At 35.6% G+C, this 8,606-nt stretch overlaps 1 protein-coding gene across 1 annotated transcript in view; it reads left to right on the top strand.

The window, feature by feature from the left end:
- The window catches only part of LOC145291197 (solute carrier family 23 member 1-like), a 133,532-nt gene that overhangs the window by 29,062 nt on the left and 95,864 nt on the right, over positions 1–8,606 (top strand). The window lies entirely within an intron of this gene.

The raw sequence follows: 8,606 nt of genomic DNA, 5'->3' as shown, positions 1-8,606 counted from the left end.
TATTAATCTATTTATACTTTTAGTAAATATGGATAGATAACATCTTTAAATACCACAGCAATAAATAAGCTTGATAATCAAATAGTTATATTAATCAAATCTTTCATAGATCAGTAGGGTAGACTGAAAAAATTGCAACCATATTACCATTATTCGAATCCAACTCTGGAATTAAATATCCGACAACATTTTGCGCGCGCGTTTCTGAAAATTACTTTTGTTAGAAAAATTGAATATAAGTAGAGTACCAAAAGATTATGAGAATATTTCCTATTATAATATCAGGTAATATTGTACGAAACATGAATATTAACAAAAAGTATAACAAAAGGAAATATTAGACATAGCATAAAAAAAGCGTTTAAAATGTTTAAGTCATTTTCCCAAGTATTCTTTTGTAATGAGATTCGCAAACCAGTTCCAAATGAAGATTCCCTTTTTAAAACGTTACTAAAAGTAATAAATTGTTCTATACTTTTGCAAGTTAAATAATTTGTCATGTACTGTTCTTCTTTTTTTTAACAAAAAAAAAGTTAAATGTTACTTCGATTTCATTTAAGAAAGCAGTCTTTGTTTCGATATAAACGTATAATTCTGTTTGTCAATTCAAATTTAATGAAAATCCTCTAAAAATGAATGCAAAAATAACTACACGGGCGACTAGCGAAATTTGTTACTTGGCGGAAAAAAAGAGGAACTCTTATTTATTCTTTTTTGGCAAAGACAGGCAGAATGTTGCGTATGTGGGTATGTGTATACATATATACATGTGCGTATGTTTGTACTAGAAAGGACTGTTTTCTCCCCCCCCCCAACCTCCGCCTAACCCTTACCCTCTACTGACCAACGACCTGGCATTTAACTCAAGACTGGAGTCCATATAGGGAAGGGATTAGTACAATCGTGACAGAAAACTCTTTTAAAGAAACCAACGAAATGTGAGTTTATGTTGTTTTTTTTTTTTTTTTTTAAACAACAACAAAAGTTAAATGTCACTTCGAATTCATTTCAGAAAACAGTCTTTGTTTCGATATATACCTAAAATTCTGTTTCAGAAACTCAAATAATATGAACGCTGAACAGGTAAGTATAACCTCTAATTTCAGGGAACAAAATGATACCGAACAAACACAGCATATCCATGATAACCATCAAAAGGAAAAAAATGAAGAAAGAAATGGACAACAAAAGAGAATAGACTCGTAATGGAATGCTATTATAGAAGCCATCCTAAATATAGATATGGAGGTTATCGGAAACGAATAAAAGAACTATGGGACCTATTCAGTGATTACCATACGACAGAACAAAGAATTGCGGACGAAGCAAGACTGATGCTCAAGAAAGGTTGGCTCTCTAAACTAGAACTAACAGAAATTCAGCGAAAAATAAATGATGAAACTGAACAAGAAGCATCCCCCAACGGAACCGCACGTAGAGCAACCCCACAAGTTGAAGCCCCACAAGTAAAAACACCAAAGGCCGAGGACCAACAAAGAACGAAGTCTACAAACGTGGAAACCGAGAACAATGAAACAATTAACAGAGAATGAAGCAAATAAAATAAATAAAATAATACAGCTGATGAACGAAGAAAAAACAAAGCTCCCATCGTTAAGGAACCAAGAACAGAACAAATTAAAAACAGAAACAGAGAAGGTTAACAAACTCCTCCTACATATCCCAACAGATACAATCACAGACTTAAACAACATGATTTACGTAGGCGCCAAAATGGCAAGTATGAAACTCAAATCAGAAAAACAAGTGGACCGACAAAACCTGGATGGGAAATAAGACTAAAAACCCAAATACACAAACATAAAAAAGAAACCAAAATGATCAACAGGAAGAAAGCAATGTGGAGAAAACGGAATATTGGAAATGTAACTGACAGGGAGAGGCTAAATAAGAAACATGAAGAACTGGACCAAAAAATAAAAGCAAAAGAAGCGAGATTGAGACGATATAGATATAAATCTGAACAATGCAAACAAAACAGAACATTTGAAACTAATGAAAGCCAATTCTACCAAAATGTGAACAGAGGAAAAACAAAAAACAGAACAACCAAATCCGACAGAAACAAAACTTAACTGGAGTAAAATATGGGAAGAGCGACAACATTTCAATAGAAATGCCGAGTGGCTGAAAGATATGAAAGAAGAGTTACAACAAATAGAAGAAGGAACAGTGAATAAAATCAGCAAGGAAACCCTAAAGAAAACCATAGGAAAAATGGCAAACTGGAGAGCACCAGGGCACGACGGGATACATGCACACTGGTTCAAAAAATTCACAACCTTACACGAAAGGCTAGCCCAAAACCTGAGAAGATGGCTACAGGAAGCAAGCGTACAAGACTGGATAACAAAAGGTAGAACCACACTGCTACAGAAGGACACGGAGAAAGGAACCGTCCCTAGCAACTATAGGCCAATCGCGTGCTTACCAACTATGAAGAAGATACTGACAGCATAACTGAGGGGACAAATCTATCACTGCCTGAATAACCGTGGACTCATCCCGGAGGAGCAGAAAGGATGCCAAAAAGGAAAAAGAGGAACACATGACCTGCTATATATAGATCAAAAGATCTTGGAGGAGGTAAAAGGAGGAGAATGAATTTAGCCATGGCATGGATCGACTACAAAAAAGCGTACGACAGGGTCCCCCAAGCATGGATAATAGTATGCCTAAAAATGTATAAAATAGGAAGCAGGATCACCAACATAATAGAAAATGCAATGAAAACAGGGAGAAAACATGGAATTGACAGCTGATGGACAACACATAACAGAAATTAACACACAAAGATACATCTTCTAAGGAGACTCGCTATCACCACTACTGTTCATCATAGCCATGATGCCCTTGAACAGTATTCCGAGAAAGTGCCAAGCCGGATACAAGTTCTTCAATACAAAGGAAAAAATGAACCACCTGATGTACATGGACGATCTGAAACTTTTTGCAAGGACCGAAAAGGAGCTAGAGACACTAATTAACACTACCAGGATCTTCAGCCAAGATATCCGAATAGAATTTGGAATGGAAAAATGCGCACAACTAGTTATAAGAAAGGGAAAACTGGAGACGACAGAAGGCATGGAACTACCCAACCAAACAGAAATGAGAGCACTATGAGAATAAGACGACTATAAATACTTGGGAATTCTGGAAGCGGACACCATCAGAGCAACAGAAATGAAAGAGAAAATTGGAAAGGAATACCTCAGGAGAACAAGGAAACTCCTGGAAACGAAATTATATGGCAGAAACCTAACAAAAGGTATAAATACATGGGCAAGATACTCTGGACCGTTTATAGGGGGGGAAAAAGAATAACTGAGACAACTCGAACAGAAAACCAGGAAACTCATGACCGTGTATAATGCACTACACCCAAAGGACGATATTGAGAGACTCTACGTGAAAAGGAAAGATGGCGGGAGAGGACTGATCTGTATAGAAGACTGTGTGAAGGACACGAAGAAGAACTAGAAAATACATAATGCAAAACACTGAAAGGATAATTGTGGCAGCGAGAGACACCAAAAAAAAACAACAAAACAGAAAACAGAGAGACAAACGACAAAACGAGAAAAGAGAAATGGGAAGAGAAACAGCTCCACGGAACATTCATAAGAATGACAAAAGATGGGAATAACGAAAACACCTGGACATGGATGCGAAAAGGACATATAAACCGAGAAACTGAATCTCTAATAACTGCAGCACAAAATAACTCGATAAGAACCAACCATATCAAAGCAAGGATCGATAAAGCACAAGAAAACAGTAAATGCAGACTATGTGGACAAAGAGACGAAACTATAAACCATATAGTAAGTGAATGCAGCAAACTGGCCCAAAAGGAATACAAATACAGGCATGACCAAGTGGGGAGGACGATACACTGGGAATTGTGTAAACGACTGCATTTTGAGCGTACATACAAATGGCACAAGCATAAACCCGCAACAGCACTCGAAAACGAGAACCACAAAATCCTATGCGACATGGACATACAGATGGACAAACCCATCCAAGCAACAAGACCACATGTCATAATAATTGACAAGAAAGAAAAATCCTGTCAAATCGTAGACTTTGCTGTCCCAGCTGACTACAGGGTGAGTATATGAAAGAAAAGGAGAAACGAAGCAAATACACAGAGCTAGCCAGGGAGTTAAAAGGGATTTGGATGATGAAGAAAATCAAAATAGTACCGATAATAGTAGGAGCACTAGGAACAATTCCGAAAAACTTCAAAAGAGAATGTCAGAAATTGGAATCAGAGGAATAACTGCAAAAGTACAACGACTAACAATAATGCAAACGACTGAAATATTAAGGAAAACCCTTGAATGCGGAGAATAATACAAGAAGACAATATAACGAATAAGCATTACAGGGAATGAAGAGCACCGAAGCTGCATATCTACAAGTTTTACACCCCCCCATCATGCATTCCCCCCATTGTTTCACCACTGTTACCCCCAATAAAAAAGTGATACCAAAGGGCCGAGAAGGGTCAAGAAGGACTGAAAGACCGAGGAGCGAGTGCTAACTAGACCTCGGCTGGACAAGCGCAAAGAGAACTGGGACCTTGGGGAGGCTGAGTGCTACTAAAATTCCAGTATAAACCAATGCCCACTACCAGCAAGAAATCAATGGTAAGCGGCTGTTGCGATGATGCAAATTCATTTGCAAATGCTATCAAAGAGGTGGAGAGAGCTGGACATCTGGGGAGACTTGTTGTCATTCAGCTTCCAGAGAACACCACAGGTTTCCAATCAGATCGTTTGTTGACTTGTGTGAAAGCTCCATGTGAGCCAATAATAATAATAATAATAATAATAATAATATCTCCCCCTCTCATCTTCCTCACCTTCCATCTCTCTTACTTTTTCCCTGCCCATAATCTTCTCCTGCCTCACCCCCCCCCCCAGAAATATCGAAGTGTCAAGGAGGAGGGAAAGACCGAGAAGTGAAAGCACTTACCAGACCTCCACTGGATTCGTGTGGAGTGGACTGGGACATTGGGTAAACTTATTGCCACACAAATTCCAATGGTCACGAGAAATCAATGGCAAACGACTGTTGCGATGGCGCAAATTTATTTGCAAAACTTGTCGAAAGTGGTGGTGATTACTGGAAATCTGGTAAGAATTGTTGTCAACCAGACTCCAGGGAACACCAGCGGTCTTTGTCAGTGAGCAATCTCTGATGACGAATTGTGTGGGAACTCCTAGTGAGTGAATAATAATAATAATAATAATAATAATAACAATAATAATACACCCAAAAATATATTGTGTGTATTTAGGTAGCATTCTTTCATTTAAACAAACGTTGTTAAAGACAACATAGAGCTTCCGTTTGATTAGACCATTTATATTTTATTCAATTTTTCTGAAGAATTGATCAGGCATCGATATATATATATATATATATATATATATATATATATATATATATATATCGATGCCTCCATTCAGTCTTGAAAGGCAAACGATACATCCTGTAGGGGCTGCTGCGCATCTAATTGTGAGGTAAGGGTTGCGCAATCTCCAACTGCACCTCTCCTGAATCGGCACTGTTTGAATGCAGTAGCAAGGAAAAGTCCATGACTACTAGAAACAACGCCGAGATAAACAGAGAACATATACAGCACCTGGAAGTCTCAAATTGTTACCCATTTAGTACTGACCAGGTTCAACGTTGCTTTACTTCGGTGATATATATATATATATATATATATATATATATATAGTGTAAAATTTTGTTGAAAATTCAAAGACTCGCGTTTTGTTTTTAATAACCTTCATTTATTTCCTGGATTTTTTCCATTACAGCTGTTTCATTAATGGGTAGGCAATTTTACGATTTATGTGTCCATAAAAATATCCTGTCCTCACCAACTTCTTCAGATGTTTATCCATTAGGTTTTTATAACAAAAGGTATATTTTTAACATGCTGAACATCGCATTCAGGTAAAAAGATTTCCAAAGCCATGCCTCCTCACTTCCTCCATCTTTTGGTTTTATGTGAAGATAGTTTTCCGTTTTAACCCATAGTTTCGTATTTTTATTTTTTATTTATTTTTTATTTATTAATTATTTATTTTTTTTAAATTTCCCCTTATTTTTCTTTTGTTTTTCCAATTATCATATAATTTTATTTCTACATGTATGCGTGTTTATTTTAATATTCCTGTTTTGCTTGGTGTTTGAATTAGTATTATTACTCGATCCTTCTGTTTAAAGTAGGGTCACTCTCATGGAATCATTTTTATATCTAAGATTACCTCCCTTGCATCTGTTGTCTTTCCTTATATTATACGTTTCGTTTTGTTTTGTTTTTTTTGTTTTTTTTCCTAATCTGCTCTAGTGCGTGGAATTAAATATCTGTTTCTGTGCAAACAACCGTGAATTACATCTAGTCGTTTGTTTAATAATTTTTCTTTTGATATTAGTATATGGTATGATTCTAATATACATAGGTTGCATCTTTTCGATTTGCTAGGTTTATATTTTTCCCCTTTATCAATTATTGACCATCTTAATTTATATTCAGTTTTATTTTTCTTGAATTCCTTAATCCATACTGCTAAAGTGGTTGAGTTTTTCTTTGTTTTTTTTTTCCGGTTGTTTTCGTTATTACTATTGGTTCTGTTTCTATTTCCGTTATAGTAGTTGTAGTTGTCACCATTGTTATGATCCTTTCTATTGTTGTTTTCATTTTTATCCACGTTGTTGTTGTTTTCGTTATTTGTGGTGTTATTTTCTTTCTCAGTTTCATTTTTAAACGATGCTAGGTGATTACAATATCTGCCCTTAAAGCAAGTTCCGGTGCTCCCCAAATATACTTTAGATTCATTATTTGTTATAACTTCGTATTTGTATACTACGTTTGAAGTTAAACAGTTTTCTCCATTGGACATTCAGTAGGGTCCCGACAGTTACATTCTTTTACGCTGTTAGATTCATTTTCTGTCCTATCTCTATTTTTCAAAAAAAAATTTAATTTTGTGTTATTTGAGCCAATCATGGTATTTGTTAAGTTAGTAGACGTTGAGAATGATAGCGTAACAGTGTTTTTGTTAATTATCTTACTTAGTTCACTATCTTGCGGGAAACTTTGTCTATAATTTGGTAAAATTCCCTTGGGATGTTATTTTTTATGTGGTGGCTGAACGGTGGATTAAATTAAATTCTTCATTTTGTGATATTTTGGATATAATTTTGGAGATGCCTTTTTCATACTATTCGGATGCTTGGACTTGTGATCTATGTAGAATAGCGTTTGGTTGGGTTTATGGTAGGGTCCATAGGAGTTGTTGTCTAGATTCAGGGTTATGTCCAAGAAGTTTACACATTTATGATTTGGGTCTATTGTTATATCTAGGTTCAGTTTACGGAAGAATTGTTTAATTTTTGTTTGTTTTTTTCAAATAACCTATTTGTTGAGTTCATGTAGAATAATGCATCATCCCGGTATAGTCCTCCTCTTAGTCCTGGAATCTTTTTATATAGTTCATTTAGTATATAAAGGTCTACAAGGTCGGTTACTTGTGCACTATCCGGGGCTCCCATTGTGACGTCGAAGTTGAGGTTTCTGTTCTTCCTGGTCCATAGTTTGTTATCATATTTAATTAGAGTTCTTCTTGCTAATCTTATAATGCCTAATTCTAAATTTGTTATCATTGTTAGTTTTCTAGCTAGTTATAGTGCTTCCTCGAAGAGATTTGGTGAAATAGAGGGGTAATATGAATCTATATCAAACATAAGGAATTTTCTATTTTTTCCTTGGGGTAGTGTGCCGAACCATTTAATTACCTCTTCCGATGATTTCCACAGATTATGATAAATTTTGTTTTTTTAATTTAGGTAGGATTTCGTCTAGTATTTTTTTGCTAATGTTACCCAAATCTGAAATACATGGAGAAATCAGTCTAATGCTAGGATTATTATTAAATTCTGGTTTATGATCTTTTAGGGTAAAACGTGGGCACAGTGATGTATATCCCTCTATCTAATCCTGTATGTTCATTTTTTTTTCACTTACTTTTAAGGTTTCAGAGTTTATACTATTCAGTTCTTCATTACTTGCTACTATATATATATATATATATATATATATATATATATATATATATATATATATATATATATATATATATATATAGGTTGGAACGATAAAGTTGTCGCCATAGAGAAAACAAAAGTACAGCTTTATTTTAAAACTTATTGCAAAAATTAATTCAGATAACTTGACTATGTAGTAGAGTTGAAATCTGTTCAATGTAGCCGCCTTCAGCCTCAATCAACGTGTCGATACGGATCCGGAACTGGGAGCATGCCTTTTCTACAAGCGCCAGTGGGAGATCGACGAATATTCGGCGGATGGCGGTTATCAGACTGGCTTTGGTGTTGTGGGAGGTCATGTTGATGATGTTCTCGACGTCTGACCAAACGAAGTAGTCCAGCGGGTTCAGGCCAATTGAATTGGAAGAGTTTTTAATTGAATTGAAAGGAATTTTTCAACAAACGACTTGGGATTCAATTTTTCTGTTCTTATTTAGAATTACATAAAAAAT

The sequence above is a fragment of the Euprymna scolopes genome, chromosome 12 (assembly GCF_053919585.1).
Source record: "Euprymna scolopes isolate OS-2025 chromosome 12, ASM5391958v1, whole genome shotgun sequence".
In the NCBI taxonomy this organism is placed as follows: Eukaryota; Metazoa; Mollusca; class Cephalopoda; order Sepiida; family Sepiolidae; genus Euprymna; species Euprymna scolopes.
This window is presented reverse-complemented; position numbering and strand designations above follow the sequence as displayed.